General features: G+C 34.3%; 1 long non-coding RNA gene across 1 annotated transcript; it reads right to left on the bottom strand.

Annotated features, from left to right (window-relative positions):
- Nucleotides 1–11937: 11937 nt before the first annotated feature.
- On the bottom strand, nucleotides 11938–13645 carry LOC132611343 (uncharacterized). The gene is made up of 2 exons (XR_009571579.1): nucleotides 13147–13645; nucleotides 11938–12796 (listed from the first exon to the last, which is right to left on the bottom strand). It is a non-coding gene; the product is annotated as an uncharacterized LOC132611343 (long non-coding RNA).
- Nucleotides 13646–16194: the final 2549 nt, after the last annotated feature.

Genomic DNA, 16194 nt, shown 5'->3' with positions numbered 1-16194 from the left:
TGCTCATTGTGTGAGTACGTCTGCCATTGTGTGAGAATCTTCTTTGAATCATATGTTGGGATGCTTATAATAATCTGTAATTCTTTGTCTCTTTTGTGTAAAGCTACCATGTCATACTGAAAGTAGCTTTAACTTGTTGAGCAGATGTCCTCCACATACATGTTAATCCTACTCTAGTAAGTTGTGTTTAATTTTGCTCATCTCTGAAAGGCTGCCTATTTTCTTTTACAGAGAACTTTTACCATTCACTGTGCATTAATGCTGGTATACTATACCACTTTAAAGTTACTCATTTTCGAGAAGTACTTTAAAGTTACTCATGCGACTTTCTATTCTTGTAAATCCTCGTACTTATTGCGAAAGATCTTTATCTCTACGTTCTGAAGCCAATCTTTCAACCAGCATATAGCGTCGACTCCACCCCTTTTATTTCGTGTTCAATTGGTGTAAGAGAATAACAATATATTTCTTTTGCTGAAATAGATCTTCTTTTTTATTGTTTTACAACATTGTTGTTAATACTCTTTTGTATTTACCTTTTCCTATTGCAACTCTAATCTTGTCATTTGTTTTCTGTATATTGTGTTGTAGTATCAGCAATTTAGTGCAAGTGACATCTTGTGGTGGAAAGGTCTTGCTCGACTTTTGGAAGTTAAAGGATTTATTAGGGAGGGAGATGACATGGTAAGCTTTCTGCATAATAACCGTAGTTATTTCACATAGGTACTAAGTTTTGGCACTATGTTTCTCAAATCCATCCAATCTTTATTTACTTGATCATCATCATCATCATCATCATTTGCTATTCATTCCTGTTATTAGTCTCCAATTTGACAGGCAATTTAAAACTCACTGTAATTCATAATTGTGTAACACTGTGAATTTAGTTCCTCACTGATACATACATAATTTAATTTATCAACCATGTGCCTCAGCCAAATTCATTTTACTCTACCTTCAAAACCTAATCAGATCTTGTTTAAATGATAGGTATATAAATATGATGGAGAAATGATCACCAACTATTTGGTACAAAGAATGTCAGCATTCCTTTCATTTAGCTATAGAATACTGGTTGAACAAATCAGACATCTTCAATCCGCCAGGAAAATATGTAGTATCAGACTATCAGGACATAGTCACATAGCAGAAACAATATATTTTGCAGCAATCCTTATGTCTGCACAGTTTTTTTTTTTTTAATCCTTGTGTTCCCCTGCTGACTCGCAGCAGCAACAAGTGCTGCATTTATGCAACCTTATGCCTGTTAGTCTGTACAACTTGTACACCAACATCAACCAAACCAAGTCCGCAAAGTGACAACACTAGCCTGTTCCTGTGATGCAGTGGAACCAGCTGCTAGTTGCCCTATTCAAACTCCCATAGCTGTTACTCCTTGTGTAATAATGCTGAAATTGAATCCTTTGAGCCCTGCTATTGATGTTGGTCAATTTACTTTTGCTCGATATAAACAGTCTACTAGACAGGAAGAACTGAAAAGTAGTATCAGTAGTGACTTAAATCAGTTGGAAATAGCCTGAAATTGTCCTTCTATTTGTTGTTTAGGAACTCTAATTGTCTTTTTTTCATGTTCTGTTACTTGACTATGAGACAGTGTATATGATCATTTATATCCAAGTTGTATGAAACTCTTTTTTGTTGGTCATCATCAGACTTCAATTCCAACGAAAAATGGATAAATATCTGCTCTCTTATCTTTGGAATTCATTTATCTTTTTATTTGGTAAAATTGAATGGTTAATATTCTTGATGTTTTAATTTCACTAATTATTACAGGAAAGATATCAAGAAATATTACGGGAAAAATCACAGTCTCAGTCTGATATTGATCAATGTGAAGCATATTACGAAGCTGCTGGGGGAACAAGGAAGACAAGAATATATGGTCTTGGATCTCAAGCACAAAGTTATTATGGGCCAAATCTTTGCGTCAATTTTTTCTTTAATGCTTCAGCATCAACAGCACCTTCAACTTCTCAATCAGCACCTACAGAAAATATGGAGGAGTTAGTGATGCAATTGATTCCTACACTGACTGATCGCTTGCTTCCTTTATTTATTGAGAAGGCACGCAGAGTGATTTCTTCACCATCACATCATCCAAATACTCCTATCGACAAACCATCAGTTGTGACACCCATAGTGCCTCCTCCTACTACTGCTAACGTTGACGATGTTGATCTTTTAGTTTCTGATGATGATCGTAGTCCTTCACCCATGCATTAGTTTTTTATGTTATCTGCTTTTTGTTGGAAAGAACAAAATTATGCACTAACAATACTTGATGGATGTGTGGGTTCTTTTGGTAGTTGATAGCTTGGTGTTGTCGGTGTTTTGGACTTAACGATTAGGATTTCGCTATCTATTTTGATTTTTTTTTATAAATATTATTTTATGTGAATGTCAGTTATTTTTAAGGGTATTTATTAATTTGTATTTAGTATGTTTCAACAGGTGTATTTAAAAAAAATTCAGAAGAAAAATATTTGTGACAGATTTGCGACGGATTTTGATCGTTGCTAGAGGGAAAACAGTAGGCTACAGACTGCGACAAACATTGTATTGTCGCTAAATGCAGGCACAAATAATTCAATATTTTGTGACGGATTAGCGACAATGGTTTTCGTCGCTAATTTACTAAAACGACGAAATGAAATATGAAATTAGTCACGGAATTCATAACAATAGCAACAAAATATTCCGTTGCTATAATGTGGAACGGATCTCATACGTCGCTACTCTGTCGCTAATTTTGCTACGAATTTCATTTTTCCGTCGCTAATAGGTTAGCAACGCGCAAAATCGTAACAGACGATATTCCGTCGCTAATCCGTCGCAACACATGTTTAGCAACAGATATATGCTGATTAGCGACGGAATACGTCCGTCACTAAACGCTGTTTTTTTTGTAGTGCCAGGGCATGTCATGTGGCTTCTTCAATTTTGATCGATAGGCTTAGTGCTTGTTTCTGCAAAGTCTGGGATAGTGTCACCTGCGAAATTCATGTACACTTGTTAACAAAGTCATAAAGTTATTGTGGGATGTAACGACCCATTTGGTCATTATTAGACTTTCCGCAGCACGTGTATAAGATCCAAGTTGATGTTTTATACGATTAGCCCATGGGGAAATTTTACGTTCAATTTTAACTATAGTCGAGTCGGTTAGAACTAAAAGTTGTGGGCCGGATAGGATCGCTTCGCTGCAGTGAGTCCGCCGCAGCGGAAAAGTAGACCGCTGCAGCTGTCGACGCGAACTAGACCCAACTTAAAAGCCTTATTTTGGGATTTGATCCCACTTTTCCACAAAACCTTATTCTAGGCCGTCACCTGGGAGGATTTCTGAACAGAACACATGGAGGCTTGAGAAAGGAACCTTCAAACACTCTTCATGTTATCTTCTTCAAAGAAAATTATTCTTTTGCTAAGCTATTAACTCATGGGATTAATAAAGGTGGGATCCTTATCATTGTTTCCACCCTAGAAAGTGTAACGGCTAATCTTAATCAAAAGTATCTTCGAAAATCTCATATAGATTCTTGTTCTAAGAGGATAAACTAAACCCCGAATAATGATTATTTCGATATTTAGAGAATGGGATAAGACTTGACTTCTTGAGTTGGGAACTGAAGGGGAGGCTCAACGGAAGGACAAGGCAAAAGAGTGATTGTTAGTGTTGTTGTTCGGCCATCCAGGTAGGTTATGACTTACCCTTGATGAGACTTCATTTAGCGAAGCATATATTTAGATTATATTGTAGTAGAAAACACGTAAACCTTCGAGTTTGAAGTTGGGTTGGATACTATATTAGGTTGGGTCCTGTTGTGTGATTGGAGCTAGCCACCCCGTTGTGTTCTGAATGAGTTGTCCTAAGGTTGTAGGCTTGATGCCGCATAGTGATAGTGGATATTGAATACTATTGTAATATCTTGTTCATGATGTTGCGGTGCCCCACGAGCTGGCATTGATTTCGGGATAGTGTATTTATATGACTTGTGTAGTCTTTCATGATATTGTTGGTGTACCCATGTTTGGTACTTGTGATATTGATCTGATTATTCATGTTGACTCATACATTGCACACATTCACATCTCTTATGATATATTGTTGATCTATTATTGATACTTGATGAAACACTATGATGAGCTGAGCTCAGTTTGCATGAGAGTGATGTGAGTAGTCCGATATTCGATGGTTATCCCGGAATCGTGAATTGTGTGCGAGTGATGTGGGTAGTCCGATGTACGATTATTGTCCTGGAATCGTGGATGAGTGAGTACATGGACTTCGCGGGTCCCCCATGAGTTGTGCTACCGGGACGTTGATACTTCTGCCCGGAGTACACGTGTACACAACATTGCATTGCATTGGATTGGCATTCTTACATCATTGCATTGCATTGCATTTTGGACCTATATTGTGATCATCTGGTGATTTACTTGTGTTGTTGATTTCAGATTGGATATATTGAGACTTGGCATACTTGGGTTTAGATGCTTCAACCTAGGTGATGACGGATACTTGGCTCTGCTTTATGTTTGACTCTTACTTGTTGATTTATCTGTCTATCCTGCTTTATTATTTGAATTATGTTAGCCATACTTAGTCGGTCGATGATACCTACCAGTACCGTGGTTTTGTACTGACCTGCACTTGCTACATTCTTTATGAGTGCAAAGTTCCAGGTTGGATCTTCTTCCGCTTCCCGTGGCTGATAGTCGCTATCAGGATTGCTTTGAGTCTACATGGTGAGCACGAGATGTCTGCTACCTTGAAGACTCTTCTTATTTATGTCTTACTTTCCCATTCTGAGACATATACAGATTTGATGCATTAATATAATTCCACACTTGTATATTTCAGATCTAGATGCTCTTGTATGGCTTAGACCAGACCCTGGGTGTATTTTCTTATTTTCGCACTTTCTTCTATACTATTATTGTAAGACTTACGTTATTTATTCTCTTACGCTGAATTGATTTATTTATGCCTTTATTATCATTGGGTTGAGGGTTCGCTTACCGAAGTGGGAAAGGTAAGTTCTCGCACGGCTTAGCCAAATTGGATCGTGACACACATGAATGCTATTCATTCTAATTTATCTTTTATCGGCAATTTAGCAAAAGCGAAGTACGTTGTGTCAAGAAAGTTCTCATTTGTGCATGACAGTTGAGGCATACTAATACACATGGCAAGACTGGCGAACAAAATACATGATACTATTTTTTGCTACAAGGTACCACTACTAACTTTTTAGATTATTTTTTTTATGTTAAAGAACAATTTTATTACCTATATATAAAAACTTCTTGACTATAACAATAACATATAATAAGTACAATCAACTTGTCTCATGAGCATTCTCTCATATTCTTATTGTCGCTCAAATGTATATGTTGTTACAACTGAGCAAATAAATGCGATAGTGAATTCGAGTTGTCACTACTTACTATTTAATTAAATTCTAATAACGTTCTAAGTTTGGAGTTTTAGATTCGATCTATCCCTACTTACAATGTAATTAAATTATAACATTATAAGTTTGAAATTTTTGACTAGACATAATTTACTCCATACTAATTATATAGATAAAAGTTTTTTTTTTTTAAACATTATAGTAGAAGAGAAAAAGAACATGGATTTAGAAGTGTTTGGTTAGGCATTTTATTCGATACCTATTATGCGACATGAAAATATTATCGTATAATATTTTTTTTACAAAAGAAAAAGAGTAAAATAAAACCTCCCTTGTTTATCGTATAATGTTTTTTTCTTTCTCCGTTTCAAACTCTTTCTTTTTAGGCTCACTACCTAGATCTCTTTTTCATTTCTTTTAAGGGTCACTTTTTAACACTAACCATGCCAATAAAGATGATTTTATAAGATGGGTGATGAAAATATCGAAGTAGAAATCAACAATTTAAAGATGGAGATCGGTAGGCATATAAAGGAGGGCTAATTTTTGAATTCTTTGGACTCCTAGCAAAAATGAGGGGGAACGAGAAAATAAAGAAGTAAAAAGGAATAGATGAAGTAGCAGTCCAGAAAAAACAAAAAGAAAAAGTGGCAATAGGAGAGAGTGAGAAAAAGGATATACGAAGAAAATAGTAGAGGATTTGAGGAAAGTAACGACTTCTCTAAAATTGGAGCTTCTTGAATTAGAGGATGAACAATTGAGAGGGAGATTTAAAAGAAAACCAAAGTGTTAGTTTTACTGTCTAATCTTCGTGCATCTTCTAATGTCTATTAGGATGAGAGAATCATCCTTTAACCCCATATGTAAATATTTGCAGAGAAAATTTCCTTAACATTTTCCCTTAATTTTTGAAAGAAACGAATATTGAAAATGCAAATCATCTAAGTTCTAAACTGACCTATATTTTAAGCAATATACATTTTTATTATTTCATCCATATACACAATTGGTTTTTGTATGCATGTCCATGAATATTACTACTATCTCTTTTTTCTAGACTATGTTTTAAGATAAATTTATCTCTAAGTTAATTAAAATTTTACCACCGCGCGAAGCACGGACAAATTCACTAGTATAATATAAAACTAGGCTTAGACAAGATGACATGACACCTCTCTATGACCACCATTTCTATTTATCCTTTTTTTTTTTTTTTTTTTTTTTTGCATTTTTTTCCTCCTCCATCCTAGAAATTTAGCTTATATTAAATATTAGAAAAATAAAAATCTCTTTGCTGCATAACTATTTTTTAAAACTGAAAAATTACTACTATGTATTAATGACTGCTTTTCATCGTCTCCTTCGGATTCCCCCTAATATTTACCATTTATTTGCATTAAAAAACTAAAACATTATGAGTCATAACTGATGAGTTATGACCTTTCCAATTTCATATAACGATTACATATCCATTCCACGGAAGGGATCTTATAAAAGTTACTTTAGTGTAGGAGAAGTCCACTTGTTCCTCCTCTCTTTCAACTACAAAAGTTTATAATTGCAATATAAATTGTGCTTTGGATCTTTGTCAAGCTTTCTGTCAGTCTGTGGTATTTCTTTCTACCCTTTTTTGTCTATAACAACGTTTTATTGACTTTAGATTTTTAGTTTTGGCAGGTTGACTCATTTTGCAGCTTGGTGATAATTGATGCTTCTATCATTACTTTTTGGGAAGAGTAACTTGCTTCTTATTTCTCCTCTGTTTTTCTTTTTATTTTTCCCTTCTCATTTCTTCCTTTAATTTTCAAGCAGTGTAGTTTCTCTGTTTATAAAAATGAAATTTTTGGTGATGCATTGTTTGAAAGAAGAGAATTATTGAATGATTTCTTATTGTGAATTATGGTCAATTTGTTGTACCTTGTGCAAAATAAAAAGAATATTAATAGAAAGATATAATTGATAATTAACCACGATTTATTTTTCTTATAAGAGTTTTTTTTTCACTCATTAATTAAGATTTATAGATAGTTTCATTAAATATTATTGTTTTCTTTTTTTAAGTTTTATTATAATTTCACACTTTTGATTTTGAAAGTATGTTTTTGTTGATGGTCTTGAAATTTTTATTTCTTGTGGCTAGAGATTATATCATTTCTATAACAATGTTGACCTCTCTATTTATGAATTCAGGGAATTTGAGACAATAGCGTCTACATTTTTAATGATAATGTGCATGTGTTGAAAAAATTACTTGCACATGGATAATACTAAAGAAATTCAAGAGAACTTTTACAGCTTTTTAAAATAACTTCCTATCTTTTTCTTTTTTTTTGGTTTCCCATTCAGGCAGTAAATTTTTTGTAAATAACTTCCTATCTTTTTTTTTTTTTTTTCCACCCGGTGTCCGTTATTCGCATTGAAGCCCAACTATATACGGATCCGCGTAGGGCCCAGTCAGGGTAAGCAATCCCTAGTAATGATTTATTCATAAAAAGTGCTCGAACCCGAAACCTCTGGTTAAGAGAAAAGCAGTCTCCTTCGCTCCACCACATCCTTTGATGGTCCTATCTTCTTCTCATAGCAAAAGCACAACTATATTTTTATTACTTTGAAGTTTAGTGCGCAAAAGCATGACAATGAAACTTATTCCCCATTTTGTTTTGTGTATTTATTAGTTGAAATATTGAGGCAACTAAAAAGGTCAAATTGTTGGTTATGTTATTTGATATATAATATATTATTGATGTTCCATTAAATGTTTCATTCTCTGAATAGCGATGTATATTAGTATTACAGATTATCCTTTAAATCTAGCTTTTTCTTTTTCCCGATGAAAATTATAGCCATTTGAGATTATTAGATGTTAGGTTATTCAAGAATTATTATGGACGCTCTTGGAAAATTAAGATCTTCCTCCATGAGTTTTAGTTTTTTTGACTATGAAATGTTTATAGGAGTATATACTAAATAAGGGTATCATAGTTTCTTTTCACGAACGAATGATATTTGTGTATGAATTGATGATAATATCTACATTTGAGTAACATTAGTTCCTCACTCTAAAAAGATAACTGTTTTTCCTTTTGATCAATTTCTAGGGTCAACTTATTGTGAGAATGCTTCTAACAAAAAATAAATAAATAATAATTCTACTGTTGGTAAAAAAATGTCCCGAGGATAAGTAAAGATTTTTTTTTTTATCTTTTTAACTCCACTTAATTTATAAAAAGATCATTCTAAATTTATGATCATACCGCACAAAGCGTGGCCAAATTCACTAATCAGAATATCAACTCCCAACATTGGATAGTGATTCTGATAAAGCACCAGGCCTTAATCAATATGTTGCAGACTTGCACTAAAGATTATGGATGAGACCATGGATAGAAGTACGGGTGTCAAGTATGACTCAAAAGATAATGGCCCACCCAATCTGTTCAAAATTTTATGAGTTGGGCTATTGGGTTGATTTTAGCCCAATCCAACATAGTCTATTTTAAAGTAAAAAAATTACACGGATTGCCCTTCCTTTGGGGTGGTCTTCATATATTGCCCCTCATATTTGTGGTCTTTAAGTTTTACCTCTCGCTTGAAAAGGTGGGCGAATATTGAGGTTTTGGGTTCGAACCCCCACTCAAAAATAAAATTAAAAATATTTTCGCAATGCAAGGTTTGAACGCGAGTCTGCCTGTACTGGCATAACCTTGTTAAAAAATAACTGAAATTATGTCGGTACCGGCATAACTATGCCTTATGGACAGACTTTTAGTTATGCCTTTAACTAACTAAAAGTCTACCCCACAAGACATAATTTTTTCTTAAGGCATAGTTTATTTATGCCTTATGGGACAGACTTTTAGTTAAGACATGACTAAAAGTATGCCCCATAAGGCATAACATTTCCTTAAGAAATCGTCTTTAAGGAAAAGTTGCGCCTTATGCGGCATACTTTTAGTTATGCTTTATGAGGTAGACTTTTAGTTTAAGGCATAACTAAAAGTATGCCCTAAGACGGAACTTTTCCTTAAGGCATGAACTTTGACTTATAAGGCGGAACTTATAGTTATGCCGGTACCGGCATAACTTTAGTTATTTTTAACAAGGTTATGCTGGTATAGGCAAACACGCGTCCAAGCCTTGCTTTTGCCTTGCATTACGAAAATATTTTTTTAATCTTATGCTTGAGCGGGGGTTCAAACCCAGAACCTCATGATTTCCATGCGAAGCTTAGAATTACAACGTGAAGGGCAAAAATTAAAGACCAACAATTTGAGGGGCACCAAATAAAGACCACCACAAAGGAAGGGAAATCCTGCGAATTGCCCATTTAAAGTGATTTCCAACTTAGTCCAATACTGGCAAAATTCTAGCACCCCCCCCCCCCCCCCCCCCCCCCCTTTTTTTTTTTGAGCAGATTTCCCTTCGTTTGGGTTGGTCTTTAATTTTTGCCCTTCAAATTGGTGGTCTTTAATTTTTAGCCTTCGCCTAATACCTTGAGGTTTTGGGTTCGAACCCTAGCTCAGTAAAAAGAAAAAAAATTCGCAAGGTAGACGTTTGGATTCGCAAGGCACAGTTTTGGCAAAATTCTTCCTTCAAAATTCCGCCCATGCAAAACTCTGGCCAAACTCTTGAAGGCAAAACTGACTGAATTTTACCTTCAAGCCAAATATTGCCTTAAGGCAGAGTTTTAGGCAAAAGCAAAAGATCGTATAGAAATTGCAATTGAAAATAGAATAACTGTTTTAGGAGGAGACGGTTTACCTCTTTAGTGGGTCTATCCAATGTAAATTTGAATAATTCAGGTAGAATTTGCAGGAAAACTTTGCCTGATGGCTTGCAAAACTATGCTTGAGACCTAACTTTGACTTGCAAAACTCTGCCTGCAGATAGAGTTTTGCATTCAAATTTCTGTCTGAGGCTTAATTTTTGCCCGAATAGGCCTAACTTTGCTACAAAACTCTGCATTCCGTTTTGTTTTTACTAAGCCGGGATTCGAACCCCAAACATCATGTTATTAGGTGAAGGGCAAAAATTAAAGACCATCAATTTACTGGGCAAAAATTAAAGACCACCCCAAAATAAGGGCAATCCTGCGAATTGCCCGCCCATTTTTAAGATTTACTTAAATTGGGCGATTCGCAGGAATGCCCTTATTTTAGGGTGGTCTTTAATTTTTGTCCATTAAATGGAGTGGAATCGTGGACTAATCACCATTTGAAGTGGATCCAAAAGCTTACGGCGAATAGCATAATGGACTATTCTAATGCAGCCGATGCATTGAGCTTTCTTATTTATAAACCGTGTCTGACACGAGAGAAATTAGGAGGGAATGAGGATAAATAAAAGATCTTGGTCAATATATTTTTAGTGGATCTGGTTAATAAAATGGCTATTTTTTTATTTTTTACAATTTTGGCTTTAAATGAAAATTTTATGTCAATAAAAGTTAATAAAAAATCACTGAAATAGATTGAGTGACTTTGTAGATGTAACACTAAATAGTTGAGTGACTTTCTGAGTGAACTAATCATAGTTGAGTGATCATCTGAAATATTATCTCTTATTTTTCATTGGTTCTTGCTTTCTGGGAATCTAAATTTATTTTGACTTTTAGTTGTATAGTTGACTATTTCTGAAACCATGGATAATATGCATATATATTATTTGGGATTGAGCTCCTCTCAATTTCCCTTCTCTCCATTTTCCGTAAGTTCTACCTTAGATTAGGGACACGTGGCATGAGTTAAATTTAATGACTAAAATTTAATTGACTAAAACAAGGCCCTAACAATGATTTACATAATTAATAACTTATTCATAATTATATTAAAGTATTTTCTCTCTCTTAATATTTTACTTTCCGACACAGTAATATTGTTTCTCCTTTATAAGTTTACCCGTTCCTTAAATAGATCCTATAATTAATTGGTGATATTTTTCATTATTTCCACTTATAATGCTTACGAATTCACAGAATACATACCCCATTATTCAATTGGTAATTGATTTCTGAAAGAGGGTGAAAATCCCCCTTTCAATATTTTTGAATTGATTACACTATCTTTCAATTTCTTCTTGAGTTAATCTTTTAGTTGCATTTTTCTATGGACCTTTCTCTTTAAAGTTACCTATTGCAGGGATGGTGGCACTTCAATATTTTTATAACCACGAGCCTTAATCATAAGAAAACTATGATTATCTTATTCACCTTTATTTTTATTAAACAAATTACAGTTAAGGTACAACAATTTTTTTTTTATCAGAAGCCATTATATCCAGTCATCTTTTGCAAATAAGTACCAGCATATATAGTCCTATTGCTGCTGAAAAATACAAACTGCCTCCACATTTCAAATGGGTAATAGACAATCACTGGATATCCATATTCACTTGGTCTCAAAGGCAGCATCTCGAGTGAAATAAGGCAGCTGCTTAGCAAAACAATTTCACTCTAAACATAATGACGACTCAAAAAATAAGCAGCGTCAAGGTCTAAACATAAACATACTGTCAGTCGATTCGCTAAAACAAAACAACGAAAGCTAATAACACACATTCACAGCTTCAAGAGTTAAAATAATGAACACAGCACTCATATTTGTGGTTACAGAGTTATCACCATAACGCAATTTGTGCAATTTCATGATATTGGCTATCCAGCTTGAGAGTACTTGTTTAAATCATGATATGTTTGTTTCATCACAAAAGAGACTGCTAAACTAATTGCGGGATCTTGATCTGTGATGAATGTTTGTGGCTTATCTGCAGACATAGCTCCAAAAAGATACATTAAAAAGCCATTCAAATGCTTCAGCTGTTTCATCATATAAAAGGGCAGCACCAAATACAACAATCTCCTTGTGATTATTTAATCCAACAAACAGAGCCAATGGACGGTACTCCTTATTTGTTCTATATGTTGTGTCGAACGATACATCTCGATAAATCTGGAAATCCCTTATCATTTAGCATCAGCCCAGAAAATATTTGTTACTAATTTTGAAGAAAACCGAAAAGATGGATCTTCTATTACTCTTTTTTCAAAATAATTTACCAAGCTACGAGCCACTCCATATCGTAGATTTTCTTTTCTTTTGTCACGAGTATAGTTTTTGTGATCTCTCTTGTCTTGTCCTCTATGACCTTCTTTATAACATGTAAAGTTTCTTGAAGTCACACATCCAGGGATTTTACTTCTGTTTGCATATTCCTTTCTAACACTAAAACCAATTGTAGCAGCATATTCATTGTAATATTCAAATGCATGCTCATCTGAATCAAATTCCATTCCAAGTTTTATTGGCCCAAACGAATGAGAAATATCCATATGCTCATTTTGGGACTCAGTCTCCATAAATCTATCATGCAAAAGACAAAAGTAAGACAGATGTCCCACTCAATTGTTCTGCTAACTCCCACTATGTTTGACAAATAATTAAATAGTTAAATCACATCTCAGTTTGTAAGTTAAAATGGAGTTACATGCTAACTAAAGCAGTCCATATTTTGATAGAATTGGCGTAAAAAAAGAAGTTAAAATCTTTACATACGTAAAAGAATAACAAAGTGTCACTCTTCTCAGCCCAAAAAGTACTTGGGAATTTTCACAAACACCATGTATACAATTTCTACTCGTCAATTACCACAATGAAAAACACACAAATAACAAGTATGTAATCTCTAAAGATCGAAAATGGATAAAGAAAACCTGGCGAGATAGTCATTTTTAAATCCAGCAAAAATGAAGCTCCACGTCTTGTTGTCTCGTTCTCCGTTTTTTGTCCCTCTTCTTGTGTTCTTTTCTGTTGATTTTTTTATCTAAGATATCTTCAGAAGACTGATTTCTACGATAAAAACCTGAAAGATATCTGCAGCCATGATTTTCGGGTGCTGCAAAAATATTTGCACCAAAAATTGTTTTGGGGCCAAGAAGGAGAAAGGAACGGGTAAACTGATAAAGGAGAAAAGATATTACTGTGTAGAAAAATAAAATAGTAAGGAAGAAAAAATACTTTAATATATTTATGAATAAGTTGTTAATTATGTAAATCATGGTTAGGGCCATATTTTAATCAATTAAATCTTAGTTGTTAAATTTAATTCATGCCATGTGTCCCTAGTCTAAGATAGAACTTGATGTAAATGGAGAGAAAAGAAATGGAGAGATCCCAATCCATATTATTTGTCAATTAACCCATTTTTCATGTTTTTGTTCAATCATCCCATATTCAATTCGACCCGCCCTTTTACAACTCCTAGTCACTAATACTGCATGAGTGCATTGTCTCGCTAATGGACAAACCTTTTCTATTTCTTTTGGTCCAATCTGCTGCCTCAGCCAAGCTGCAAACTCTAACTAATGCACAAACCTTTTCTGTTTTTCTGAATCAAATCTGCTGCCTTATCCAAGCTGCAAGCGCTTGATATCATTACTGTTGTTACAATATGTTTAATGGCCACATTTTTCCGACTCATAGTTTAACTTCACAAGATTTTTATGCTGATTCACTAGTCATCAGGTTAGCATGATAAGATATTGCTGATTTAACTCCTACTGTCAGCACTTAGCAATATTTATTTAATGCACCACGCAAGATTGAATTGATGACGAAAATGGATTCCAAGGATCCCGTCACATTTTGTATCTAAATCTGTTGTACTCCCTATGTCTCAATTTATGTGATACATTTCGAATTTTGAGAGTCAAACTTTTTTATTTTAACCGTGAATTCAGACATACAATTTTTAAGTTTTTTGAAAAATAATATTTTACATATTTAGAAAGACGGGAAGCTAGCGTTGGTGTAACTGATAAAGTTGTTGCAATGTGACCAGAAGGTTACAGGTTCAAGCTGTGTAAACGTTTTCTGGCAGAAATACAGGGTAAAGCTGCATACAATAGACTCTTGTGGTTCAGCCCTTTCCAGGACCGTGTGCATAGCAGGAGCTTAGTGCACCGGACTGTCCTTTCTTTTTTTAATTTTTTTTTACATATTTCGAAACTATATAAAAAGTACTATAATACACAATTATTAACAATTTAAAACATTTAAAGGGCATACAACTAAATTACAGTCAAAATATTTCTTGTTTGACTCTCGAAATCCTATTAAACTGTATCACATAAAATTATGTTAGCAGACATTCACACCTAATAATAGTTTATGTACCTTTTCTTCGATTATTCATATCCAGATTGATATATGCTATTTCACTTTTTTTGCAACAGGTATGTAGCTACTAGTTACTAAAGTAGATCTTCTCGATTTCCAGGTAAGCCTGTCAAGTGGGCCGGACCGGGCCATTGTTAAGGGGCCGAGCAGGGGGAGGAAAAAGGGTGTCCAGCCCAGCCCCTATTCGGATAGGGGCTACACCTCGGGCTAACCGGACCGGGCCGGGTTTTAGTTAGTGGGTAGGGCCTCTTTTTTTTTTTTTTTTTTTTAAGTTCTAATACAAAAATAGACATTTACATTTACTAATAATAAAAAAAAAATTAACATTTACATCTAATGATAAAATTGCTAAACTAAAAAAAAAGTTTAGTCGTTGTCAAATTCAAAAAGCTAGCCATTGTAAATTTAAAAAACTAGTCGTTGCCAATTTTATTTGAACCCCTAAATTTATGAATAACTACACTTTGGTTATATTTTCAAATTATAAATACCCCTCCATTCTTCTTCATTTTCACACAATTCTTCCACAATTATCTCTTTATCTAAATTTGCTATTCCACTAGTGTACATTACTACTTTCAACTTCCATGGATAATCCTCCACCTCCACCTTCTCCTCGAGTTCGAAGATCAACTTCAAGTGCGGTGTGGATGCATTTTGAGCGAGTAAACAATGAACATGTTAAATGTCAACATTATTGTGACATATATCTCCACAAGTCCAGAGTGTCGGGTATTAGCCTATTGGAGGGGTTGGGGGGGGGGGGGTACCGTTGTGTTGTATAGGCACTTGTGAAAAGGCACGAAATTGAACTTTGAAGTTTATCTCTTCTTTAAATTTATCCATCAATGTTAGCCGTTTAATTGGTAAGTTTTGAACCTTTGATTTGCAATATTTCGCCGTTCAAGTTTGTGTGTTTTTAATTTGCAATGTTATTAATTTAAGTTTTAAGTTTTATTTTAAATTATTTATGTAGATGTTGATATGTCTATTTGACTGGATACAAAGTTAAAGAAAGAAGAGAAGACTTTCAAACTTCTGGTGTTAAATGAGTCACATATATTTTGTATGGTTATAAATCAATGCATAAAGGCAAATTGTTTCCAAATATAGAATGGGGTCATTCTTTTTAGCACGGACTAATAAAGAAATAGGTTCACATAAATTAAAATACAGGGAGTATTATATTTGATATAATCTACGTATCCACAACATATATGACATGCTAATGGAATTTTACTTTTATATAAAACTATCACAATCTAATATATACTGAAAATGTATCAAAGGTATATTTTTTGAGAAAACAAGATTGTTTAGCTTTAAAATACAATTTTAAAGAAAACTAAAGTGCTCCGTAAAAAGAGACTCCTAATTTATTGGGATACAGTGTTTTAAAAATATTTATTATTAGTAATAAATGTAGTAACTATCTTTCAAAAAAAAAAAAATTGAAGTGGGTCGGGTCGGGCTGGTGCCCCGGTGGGCCATCACCCAGGCTACGGGTTGACCGGGCTAGGGGCTATCCACCTTGTCCGGCCCAGCCCCCTAATAAATCCGCACCTGGCCCAGCCCCTTACACC

This window comes from Lycium barbarum, chromosome 9, assembly GCF_019175385.1.
Source record: "Lycium barbarum isolate Lr01 chromosome 9, ASM1917538v2, whole genome shotgun sequence".
Taxonomy (NCBI): domain Eukaryota; kingdom Viridiplantae; phylum Streptophyta; class Magnoliopsida; order Solanales; family Solanaceae; genus Lycium; species Lycium barbarum.
The sequence above is the reverse complement of the archived record's forward strand: the minus strand, read 5'-3'. Positions and strand labels throughout refer to the sequence as shown.